Raw genomic sequence first — 12,636 nt, 5'->3', positions numbered from 1 at the left:
TAGTTGAGTGAATCAGGTTCTAAAACTAAACCTAATCCTTCATACCATAATGATACTGACGAATAAAGGTCATTTGCTTGATGGAAACAGTGTAAGCTAAAGCATTCTTCATACAGTCCGTTTTAGCTGTTTTCTCCTTCTGCAAAAGCTTTGAAAGTAACAATAATAGTCAAAACGTAGTTGAGTGAATCAGGTTCTAAAACTAAACCTAATCCTTCATACCATAATGATACTGATGAATAAAGGTCATTTGCTTGATGGAAACAGTGTAAGCTAAAGCATTATTCATACAGTCTGTTTTAGCTGTTTTCTCCTTCTGCAAAAGCTTTGAAAGTAACAATAATAGTCAAAACGTAGTTGAGTGAATCAGGTTCTAAAACTAAACCTAATCCTTCATACCATAATGATACTGATGAATAAAGGTCATTTGCTTGATGGAAACAGTGTAAGCTAAAGCATTCTTCATACAGTCCGTTTTAGCTGTTTCTCCTTCTGCAAAAGCTTTGAAAGTAACAATAATGGTCAAAACGTAGTTGAGTCAATCATGTTCTAAAACTAAACCTAATCCTTCATACCATAATGATACTGGTGAATAAAGGTCATTTGCTTGATGGAAACAGTGTAAGCTAAAGCATTATTCATACAGTCTGTTTTAGCTGTTTTCTCCTTCTGCAAAAGCTTTGAAAGTAACAATAATGGTCAAAACGTAGTTGAGTGAATCAGGTTCTAAAACTAAACCTAATCCTTCATACCATAATGACAATGATGAAAAAAGGTCATTTGCTTGATAGAAACAGTGTAAGCTAAAGCATTCTTCAGACAGTCCGTTTTAGCTGTTTCTCCTTCTGCAAAAGCTTTGAAAGTAACAATAATGGTCAAAACGTAGTTGAGTGAATCAGGTTCTAAAACTACACCTAATCTTTCATACCATAATGATACTGGTGAATAAAGGTCATTTGCTTGATGGAAACAGTGTAAGCTAAAGCATTCTTCATACAGTCCGTTTTAGCTGTTTTCTCCTTCTGCAAAAGCTTTGAAAGTAACAATAATAGTCAAAACGTAGTTGAGTGAATCAGGTTCTAAAACTAAACCTAATCCTTCATACCATAATGATACTGATGAATAAAGGTCATTTGCTTGATGGAAACAGTGTAAGCTAAAGCATTCTTCATACAGTCCGTTTTAGCTGTTTTCTCCTTCTGCAAAAGCTTTGAAAGTAACAATAATGGTCAAAACGTAGTTGAGTGAATCAGGTTCTAAAACTAAACCTAATCCTTCATACCATAATGATACTGATGAATAAAGGTCATTTGCTTGATGGAAACAGTGTAAGCTTAAGCATTCTTCATACAGTCCGTTTTAGCTGTTTTCTCCTTCTGCAAAAGCTTTGAAAGTAACAATAATGGTCAAAACGTAGTTGAGTGAATCAGGTTCTAAAACTAAACCTAATCCTTCATACCATAATGATACTGATGAATAAAGGTCATTTGCTTGATGGAAACAGTGTAAGCTTAAGCATTCTTCATACAGTCCGTTTTAGCTGTTTTCTCCTTCTGCAAAAGCTTTGAAAGTAACAATAATGGTCAAAACGTAGTTGAGTGAATCAGGTTCTAAAACTAAACCTAATCCTTCATACCATAATGACAATGATGAAAAAAGGTCATTTGCTTGATGGAAACACCGTAAGCTAAAGCATTATTCATACAGTCCGTTTTAGCTGTTTCTCCTTCTGCAAAAGCTTTGAAAGTAACAATAATGGTCAAAACGTAGTTGAGTCAATCATGTTCTAAAACTAAACCTAATCCTTCATACCATAATGATACTGGTGAATAAAGGTCATTTGCTTGATGGAAACAGTGTAAGCTAAAGCATTATTCATACAGTCTGTTTTAGCTGTTTTCTCCTTCTGCAAAAGCTTTGAAAGTAACAATAATGGTCAAAACGTAGTTGAGTGAATCAGGTTCTAAAACTAAACCTAATCCTTCATACCATAATGACAATGATGAAAAAAGGTCATTTGCTTGATAGAAACAGTGTAAGCTAAAGCATTCTTCATACAGTCCGTTTTAGCTGTTTCTCCTTCTGCAAAAGCTTTGAAAGTAACAATAATGGTCAAAACGTAGTTGAGTGAATCAGGTTCTAAAACTACACCTAATCTTTCATACCATAATGATACTGATGAATAAAGGTCATTTGCTTGATGGAAACAGTGTAAGCTAAAGCATTATTCATTAGATTCCGTTTTAGCTGTTTCTCCTTCTGCAAAAGCTTTGAAAGTAACAATAATAGTCAAAACGTAGTTGAGTGAATCAGGTTCTAAAACTAAACCTAATCCTTCATACCATAATGATACTGATGAATAAAGGTCATTTGCTTGATGGAAACAGTGTAAGCTAAAGCATTATTCATACAGTCTGTTTTAGCTGTTTTCTCCTTCTGCAAAAGCTTTGAAAGTAACAATAATGGTCAAAACGTAGTTGAGTGAATCAGGTTCTAAAACTAAACCTAATCCTTCATACCATAATGATACTGACGAATAAAGGTCATTTGCCTGATGGAAACAGTGTAAGCTAAAGCATTCTTCATACAGTCCGTTTTAGCTGTTTTCTCCTTCTGCAAAAGCTTTGAAAGTAACAATAATAGTCAAAACGTAGTTGAGTGAATCAGGTTCTAAAACTAAACCTAATCCTTCATACGATAATGATACTGATGAATAAAGGTCATTTGCTTGATGGAAACAGTGTAAGCTAAAGCATTCTTCATACAGTCCGTTTTAGCTGTTTCTCCTTCTGCAAAAGCTTTGAAAGTAACAATAATGGTCAAAACGTAGTTGAGTCAATCATGTTCTAAAACTAAACCTAATCCTTCATACCATAATGATACTGGTGAATAAAGGTCATTTGCTTGATGGAAACAGTGTAAGCTAAAGCATTATTCATACAGTCTGTTTTAGCTGTTTTCTCCTTCTGCAAAAGCTTTGAAAGTAACAATAATGGTCAAAACGTAGTTGAGTGAATCAGGTTCTAAAACTAAACCTAATCCTTCATACCATAATGACAATGATGAAAAAAGGTCATTTGCTTGATGGAAACACCGTAAGCTAAAGCATTATTCATACAGTCCGTTTTAGCTGTTTTCTCCTTCTGCAAAAGCTTTGAAAGTAACAATAATAGTCAAAACGTAGTTGAGTGAATCAGGTTCTAAAACTAAACCTAATCCTTCATACCATAATGATACTGACGAATAAAGGTCATTTGCTTGATGGAAACAGTGTAAGCTAAAGCATTCTTCATACAGTCCGTTTTAGCTGTTTTCTCCTTCTGCAAAAGCTTTGAAAGTAACAATAATAGTCAAAACGTAGTTGAGTGAATCAGGTTCTAAAACTACTCCTAATCCTTCATACCATAATGATACTGATGAATAAAGGTCATTTGCTTGATGGAAACAGTGTAAGCTAAAGCATTATTCATACAGTCTGTTTTAGCTGTTTTCTCCTTCTGCAAAAGCTTTGAAAGTAACAATAATGGTCAAAACGTAGTTGAGTGAATCAGGTTCTAAAACTAAACCTAATCCTTCATACCATAATGACAATGATGAAAAAAGGTCATTTGCTTGATGGAAACACCGTAAGCTAAAGCATTATTCATACAGTCCGTTTTAGCTGTTTTCTCCTTCTGCAAAAGCTTTGAAAGTAACAATAATAGTCAAAACGTAGTTGAGTGAATCAGGTTCTAAAACTAAACCTAATCCTTCATACCATAATGATACTGATGAATAAAGGTCATTTGCTTGATGGAAACAGTGTAAGCTAAAGCATTCTTCATACAGTCCGTTTTAGCTGTTTCTCCTTCTGCAAAAGCTTTGAAAGTAACAATAATGGTCAAAACGTAGTTGAGTCAATCATGTTCTAAAACTAAACCTAATCCTTCATACCATAATGATACTGGTGAATAAAGGTCATTTGCTTGATGGAAACAGTGTAAGCTAAAGCATTATTCATACAGTCTGTTTTAGCTGTTTTCTCCTTCTGCAAAAGCTTTGAAAGTAACAATAATGGTCAAAACGTAGTTGAGTGAATCAGGTTCTAAAACTAAACCTAATCCTTCATACCATAATGACAATGATGAAAAAAGGTCATTTGCTTGATAGAAACAGTGTAAGCTAAAGCATTCTTCATACAGTCCGTTTTAGCTGTTTCTCCTTCTGCAAAAGCTTTGAAAGTAACAATAATGGTCAAAACGTAGTTGAGTGAATCAGGTTCTAAAACTACACCTAATCTTTCATACCATAATGATACTGGTGAATAAAGGTCATTTGCTTGATGGAAACAGTGTAAGCTAAAGCATTCTTCATACAGTCCGTTTTAGCTGTTTTCTCCTTCTGCAAAAGCTTTGAAAGTAACAATAATAGTCAAAACGTAGTTGAGTGAATCAGGTTCTAAAACTAAACCTAATCCTTCATACCATAATGATACTGATGAATAAAGGTCATTTGCTTGATGGAAACAGTGTAAGCTAAAGCATTCTTCATACAGTGCGTTTTAGCTGTTTTCTCCTTCTGCAAAAGCTTTGAAAGTAACAATAATGGTCAAAACGTAGTTGAGTGAATCAGGTTCTAAAACTAAACCTAATCCTTCATACCATAATGATACTGATGAATAAAGGTCATTTGCTTGATGGAAACAGTGTAAGCTTAAGCATTCTTCATACAGTCCGTTTTAGCTGTTTTCTCCTTCTGCAAAAGCTTTGAAAGTAACAATAATGGTCAAAACGTAGTTGAGTGAATCAGGTTCTAAAACTAAACCTAATCCTTCATACCATAATGATACTGATGAATAAAGGTCATTTGCTTGATGGAAACAGTGTAAGCTTAAGCATTCTTCATACAGTCCGTTTTAGCTGTTTTCTCCTTCTGCAAAAGCTTTGAAAGTAACAATAATGGTCAAAACGTAGTTGAGTGAATCAGGTTCTAAAACTAAACCTAATCCTTCATACCATAATGACAATGATGAAAAAAGGTCATTTGCTTGATGGAAACACCGTAAGCTAAAGCATTATTCATACAGTCCGTTTTAGCTGTTTTCTCCTTCTGCAAAAGCTTTGAAAGTAACAATAATAGTCAAAACGTAGTTGAGTGAATCAGGTTCTAAAACTAAACCTAATCCTTCATACCATAATGATACTGATGAATAAAGGTCATTTGCTTGATGGAAACAGTGTAAGCTAAAGCATTCTTCATACAGTCCGTTTTAGCTGTTTTCTCCTTCTGCAAAAGCTTTGAAAGTAACAATAATAGTCAAAACGTAGTTGAGTGAATCAGGTTCTAAAACTAAACCTAATCCTTCATACGATAATGATACTGATGAATAAAGGTCATTTGCTTGATGGAAACAGTGTAAGCTAAAGCATTCTTCATACAGTCCGTTTTAGCTGTTTCTCCTTCTGCAAAAGCTTTGAAAGTAACAATAATGGTCAAAACGTAGTTGAGTCAATCATGTTCTAAAACTACTCCTAATCCTTCATACCATAATGATACTGATGAATAAAGGTCATTTGCTTGATGGAAACAGTGTAAGCTAAAGCATTATTCATTAGATTCCGTTTTAGCTGTTTCTCCTTCTGCAAAAGCTTTGAAAGTAACAATAATAGTCAAAACGTAGTTGAGTGAATCAGGTTCTAAAACTAAACCTAATCCTTCATACCATAATGATACTGATGAATAAAGGTCATTTGCTTGATGGAAACAGTGTAAGCTAAAGCATTATTCATACAGTCTGTTTTAGCTGTTTTCTCCTTCTGCAAAAGCTTTGAAAGTAACAATAATGGTCAAAACGTAGTTGAGTGAATCAGGTTCTAAAACTAAACCTAATCCTTCATACCATAATGATACTGACGAATAAAGGTCATTTGCTTGATGGAAACAGTGTAAGCTAAAGCATTCTTCATACAGTCCGTTTTAGCTGTTTTCTCCTTCTGCAAAAGCTTTGAAAGTAACAATAATAGTCAAAACGTAGTTGAGTGAATCAGGTTCTAAAACTAAACCTAATCCTTCATACCATAATGATACTGATGAATAAAGGTCATTTGCTTGATGGAAACAGTGTAAGCTAAAGCATTATTCATACAGTCTGTTTTAGCTGTTTTCTCCTTCTGCAAAAGCTTTGAAAGTAACAATAATAGTCAAAACGTAGTTGAGTGAATCAGGTTCTAAAACTAAACCTAATCCTTCATACCATAATGATACTGATGAATAAAGGTCATTTGCTTGATGGAAACAGTGTAAGCTAAAGCATTCTTCATACAGTCCGTTTTAGCTGTTTCTCCTTCTGCAAAAGCTTTGAAAGTAACAATAATGGTCAAAACGTAGTTGAGTCAATCATGTTCTAAAACTAAACCTAATCCTTCATACCATAATGATACTGGTGAATAAAGGTCATTTGCTTGATGGAAACAGTGTAAGCTAAAGCATTATTCATACAGTCCGTTTTAGCTGTTTTCTCCTTCTGCAAAAGCTTTGAAAGTAACAATAATAGTCAAAACGTAGTTGAGTGAATCAGGTTCTAAAACTAAACCTAATCCTTCATACCATAATGATACTGATGAATAAAGGTCATTTGCTTGATGGAAACAGTGTAAGCTAAAGCATTCTTCATACAGTCCGTTTTAGCTGTTTTCTCCTTCTGCAAAAGCTTTGAAAGTAACAATAATGGTCAAAACGTAGTTGAGTGAATCAGGTTCTAAAACTAAACCTAATCCTTCATACCATAATGATACTGATGAATAAAGGTCATTTGCTTGATGGAAACAGTGTAAGCTTAAGCATTCTTCATACAGTCCGTTTTAGCTGTTTTCTCCTTCTGCAAAAGCTTTGAAAGTAACAATAATGGTCAAAACGTAGTTGAGTGAATCAGGTTCTAAAACTAAACCTAATCCTTCATACCATAATGATACTGATGAATAAAGGTCATTTGCTTGATGGAAACAGTGTAAGCTTAAGCATTCTTCATACAGTCCGTTTTAGCTGTTTTCTCCTTCTGCAAAAGCTTTGAAAGTAACAATAATGGTCAAAACGTAGTTGAGTGAATCAGGTTCTAAAACTAAACCTAATCCTTCATACCATAATGACAATGATGAAAAAAGGTCATTTGCTTGATGGAAACACCGTAAGCTAAAGCATTATTCATACAGTCCGTTTTAGCTGTTTCTCCTTCTGCAAAAGCTTTGAAAGTAACAATAATGGTCAAAACGTAGTTGAGTCAATCATGTTCTAAAACTAAACCTAATCCTTCATACCATAATGATACTGGTGAATAAAGGTCATTTGCTTGATGGAAACAGTGTAAGCTAAAGCATTATTCATACAGTCTGTTTTAGCTGTTTTCTCCTTCTGCAAAAGCTTTGAAAGTAACAATAATGGTCAAAACGTAGTTGAGTGAATCAGGTTCTAAAACTAAACCTAATCCTTCATACCATAATGACAATGATGAAAAAAGGTCATTTGCTTGATAGAAACAGTGTAAGCTAAAGCATTCTTCATACAGTCCGTTTTAGCTGTTTCTCCTTCTGCAAAAGCTTTGAAAGTAACAATAATGGTCAAAACGTAGTTGAGTGAATCAGGTTCTAAAACTACACCTAATCTTTCATACCATAATGATACTGATGAATAAAGGTCATTTGCTTGATGGAAACAGTGTAAGCTAAAGCATTATTCATTAGATTCCGTTTTAGCTGTTTCTCCTTCTGCAAAAGCTTTGAAAGTAACAATAATAGTCAAAACGTAGTTGAGTGAATCAGGTTCTAAAACTAAACCTAATCCTTCATACCATAATGATACTGATGAATAAAGGTCATTTGCTTGATGGAAACAGTGTAAGCTAAAGCATTATTCATACAGTCTGTTTTAGCTGTTTTCTCCTTCTGCAAAAGCTTTGAAAGTAACAATAATGGTCAAAACGTAGTTGAGTGAATCAGGTTCTAAAACTAAACCTAATCCTTCATACCATAATGATACTGACGAATAAAGGTCATTTGCCTGATGGAAACAGTGTAAGCTAAAGCATTCTTCATACAGTCCGTTTTAGCTGTTTTCTCCTTCTGCAAAAGCTTTGAAAGTAACAATAATAGTCAAAACGTAGTTGAGTGAATCAGGTTCTAAAACTAAACCTAATCCTTCATACGATAATGATACTGATGAATAAAGGTCATTTGCTTGATGGAAACAGTGTAAGCTAAAGCATTCTTCATACAGTCCGTTTTAGCTGTTTCTCCTTCTGCAAAAGCTTTGAAAGTAACAATAATGGTCAAAACGTAGTTGAGTCAATCATGTTCTAAAACTAAACCTAATCCTTCATACCATAATGATACTGGTGAATAAAGGTCATTTGCTTGATGGAAACAGTGTAAGCTAAAGCATTATTCATACAGTCTGTTTTAGCTGTTTTCTCCTTCTGCAAAAGCTTTGAAAGTAACAATAATGGTCAAAACGTAGTTGAGTGAATCAGGTTCTAAAACTAAACCTAATCCTTCATACCATAATGACAATGATGAAAAAAGGTCATTTGCTTGATGGAAACACCGTAAGCTAAAGCATTATTCATACAGTCCGTTTTAGCTGTTTTCTCCTTCTGCAAAAGCTTTGAAAGTAACAATAATAGTCAAAACGTAGTTGAGTGAATCAGGTTCTAAAACTAAACCTAATCCTTCATACCATAATGATACTGACGAATAAAGGTCATTTGCTTGATGGAAACAGTGTAAGCTAAAGCATTCTTCATACAGTCCGTTTTAGCTGTTTTCTCCTTCTGCAAAAGCTTTGAAAGTAACAATAATAGTCAAAACGTAGTTGAGTGAATCAGGTTCTAAAACTACTCCTAATCCTTCATACCATAATGATACTGATGAATAAAGGTCATTTGCTTGATGGAAACAGTGTAAGCTAAAGCATTATTCATACAGTCTGTTTTAGCTGTTTTCTCCTTCTGCAAAAGCTTTGAAAGTAACAATAATGGTCAAAACGTAGTTGAGTGAATCAGGTTCTAAAACTAAACCTAATCCTTCATACCATAATGACAATGATGAAAAAAGGTCATTTGCTTGATGGAAACACCGTAAGCTAAAGCATTATTCATACAGTCCGTTTTAGCTGTTTTCTCCTTCTGCAAAAGCTTTGAAAGTAACAATAATAGTCAAAACGTAGTTGAGTGAATCAGGTTCTAAAACTAAACCTAATCCTTCATACCATAATGATACTGATGAATAAAGGTCATTTGCTTGATGGAAACAGTGTAAGCTAAAGCATTCTTCATACAGTCCGTTTTAGCTGTTTTCTCCTTCTGCAAAAGCTTTGAAAGTAACAATAATAGTCAAAACGTAGTTGAGTGAATCAGGTTCTAAAACTAAACCTAATCCTTCATACGATAATGATACTGATGAATAAAGGTCATTTGCTTGATGGAAACAGTGTAAGCTAAAGCATTCTTCATACAGTCCGTTTTAGCTGTTTCTCCTTCTGCAAAAGCTTTGAAAGTAACAATAATGGTCAAAACGTAGTTGAGTCAATCATGTTCTAAAACTACTCCTAATCCTTCATACCATAATGATACTGATGAATAAAGGTCATTTGCTTGATGGAAACAGTGTAAGCTAAAGCATTATTCATTAGATTCCGTTTTAGCTGTTTCTCCTTCTGCAAAAGCTTTGAAAGTAACAATAATAGTCAAAACGTAGTTGAGTGAATCAGGTTCTAAAACTAAACCTAATCCTTCATACCATAATGATACTGGTGAATAAAGGTCATTGCTTGATGGAAACAGTGTAAGCTAAAGCATTATTCATACAGTCTGTTTTAGCTGTTTTCTCCTTCTGCAAAAGCTTTGAAAGTAACAATAATGGTCAAAACGTAGTTGAGTGAATCAGGTTCTAAAACTAAACCTAATCCTTCATACCATAATGATACTGACGAATAAAGGTCATTTGCTTGATGGAAACAGTGTAAGCTAAAGCATTCTTCATACAGTCCGTTTTAGCTGTTTTCTCCTTCTGCAAAAGCTTTGAAAGTAACAATAATGGTCAAAACGTAGTTGAGTGAATCAGGTTCTAAAACTAAACCTAATCCTTCATACCATAATGACAATGATGAAAAAAGGTCATTTGCTTGATGGAAACACCGTAAGCTAAAGCATTATTCATACAGTCCGTTTTAGCTGTTTTCTCCTTCTGCAAAAGCTTTGAAAGTAACAATAATAGTCAAAACGTAGTTGAGTGAATCAGGTTCTAAAACTAAACCTAATCCTTCATACCATAATGATACTGATGAATAAAGGTCATTTGCTTGATGGAAACAGTGTAAGCTAAAGCATTCTTCATACAGTCCGTTTTAGCTGTTTTCTCCTTCTGCAAAAGCTTTGAAAGTAACAATAATAGTCAAAACGTAGTTGAGTGAATCAGGTTCTAAAACTAAACCTAATCCTTCATACGATAATGATACTGATGAATAAAGGTCATTTGCTTGATGGAAACAGTGTAAGCTAAAGCATTCTTCATACAGTCCGTTTTAGCTGTTTCTCCTTCTGCAAAAGCTTTGAAAGTAACAATAATGGTCAAAACGTAGTTGAGTCAATCATGTTCTAAAACTACTCCTAATCCTTCATACCATAATGATACTGATGAATAAAGGTCATTTGCTTGATGGAAACAGTGTAAGCTAAAGCATTATTCATTAGATTCCGTTTTAGCTGTTTCTCCTTCTGCAAAAGCTTTGAAAGTAACAATAATAGTCAAAACGTAGTTGAGTGAATCAGGTTCTAAAACTAAACCTAATCCTTCATACCATAATGATACTGATGAATAAAGGTCATTTGCTTGATGGAAACAGTGTAAGCTAAAGCATTATTCATACAGTCTGTTTTAGCTGTTTTCTCCTTCTGCAAAAGCTTTGAAAGTAACAATAATGGTCAAAACGTAGTTGAGTGAATCAGGTTCTAAAACTAAACCTAATCCTTCATACCATAATGATACTGACGAATAAAGGTCATTTGCCTGATGGAAACAGTGTAAGCTAAAGCATTCTTCATACAGTCCGTTTTAGCTGTTTTCTCCTTCTGCAAAAGCTTTGAAAGTAACAATAATAGTCAAAACGTAGTTGAGTGAATCAGGTTCTAAAACTAAACCTAATCCTTCATACGATAATGATACTGATGAATAAAGGTCATTTGCTTGATGGAAACAGTGTAAGCTAAAGCATTCTTCATACAGTCCGTTTTAGCTGTTTCTCCTTCTGCAAAAGCTTTGAAAGTAACAATAATGGTCAAAACGTAGTTGAGTCAATCATGTTCTAAAACTAAACCTAATCCTTCATACCATAATGATACTGGTGAATAAAGGTCATTTGCTTGATGGAAACAGTGTAAGCTAAAGCATTATTCATACAGTCTGTTTTAGCTGTTTTCTCCTTCTGCAAAAGCTTTGAAAGTAACAATAATGGTCAAAACGTAGTTGAGTGAATCAGGTTCTAAAACTAAACCTAATCCTTCATACCATAATGACAATGATGAAAAAAGGTCATTTGCTTGATAGAAACAGTGTAAGCTAAAGCATTCTTCATACAGTCCGTTTTAGCTGTTTCTCCTTCTGCAAAAGCTTTGAAAGTAACAATAATGGTCAAAACGTAGTTGAGTGAATCAGGTTCTAAAACTACACCTAATCTTTCATACCATAATGATACTGGTGAATAAAGGTCATTTGCTTGATGGAAACAGTGTAAGCTAAAGCATTCTTCATACAGTCCGTTTTAGCTGTTTTCTCCTTCTGCAAAAGCTTTGAAAGTAACAATAATAGTCAAAACGTAGTTGAGTGAATCAGGTTCTAAAACTAAACCTAATCCTTCATACCATAATGATACTGATGAATAAAGGTCATTTGCTTGATGGAAACAGTGTAAGCTAAAGCATTCTTCATACAGTGCGTTTTAGCTGTTTTCTCCTTCTGCAAAAGCTTTGAAAGTAACAATAATGGTCAAAACGTAGTTGAGTGAATCAGGTTCTAAAACTAAACCTAATCCTTCATACCATAATGATACTGATGAATAAAGGTCATTTGCTTGATGGAAACAGTGTAAGCTTAAGCATTCTTCATACAGTCCGTTTTAGCTGTTTTCTCCTTCTGCAAAAGCTTTGAAAGTAACAATAATGGTCAAAACGTAGTTGAGTGAATCAGGTTCTAAAACTAAACCTAATCCTTCATACCATAATGATACTGATGAATAAAGGTCATTTGCTTGATGGAAACAGTGTAAGCTTAAGCATTCTTCATACAGTCCGTTTTAGCTGTTTTCTCCTTCTGCAAAAGCTTTGAAAGTAACAATAATGGTCAAAACGTAGTTGAGTGAATCAGGTTCTAAAACTAAACCTAATCCTTCATACCATAATGACAATGATGAAAAAAGGTCATTTGCTTGATGGAAACACCGTAAGCTAAAGCATTATTCATACAGTCCGTTTTAGCTGTTTTCTCCTTCTGCAAAAGCTTTGAAAGTAACAATAATAGTCAAAACGTAGTTGAGTGAATCAGGTTCTAAAACTAAACCTAATCCTTCATACCATAATGATACTGATGAATAAAGGTCATTTGCTTGATGGAA

Source organism: Pungitius pungitius, chromosome 14, assembly GCF_949316345.1.
Source record: "Pungitius pungitius chromosome 14, fPunPun2.1, whole genome shotgun sequence".
Taxonomy (NCBI): Eukaryota; Metazoa; Chordata; class Actinopteri; order Perciformes; family Gasterosteidae; genus Pungitius; species Pungitius pungitius.
The sequence above is the reverse complement of the archived record's forward strand: the minus strand, read 5'-3'. Positions refer to the sequence as shown.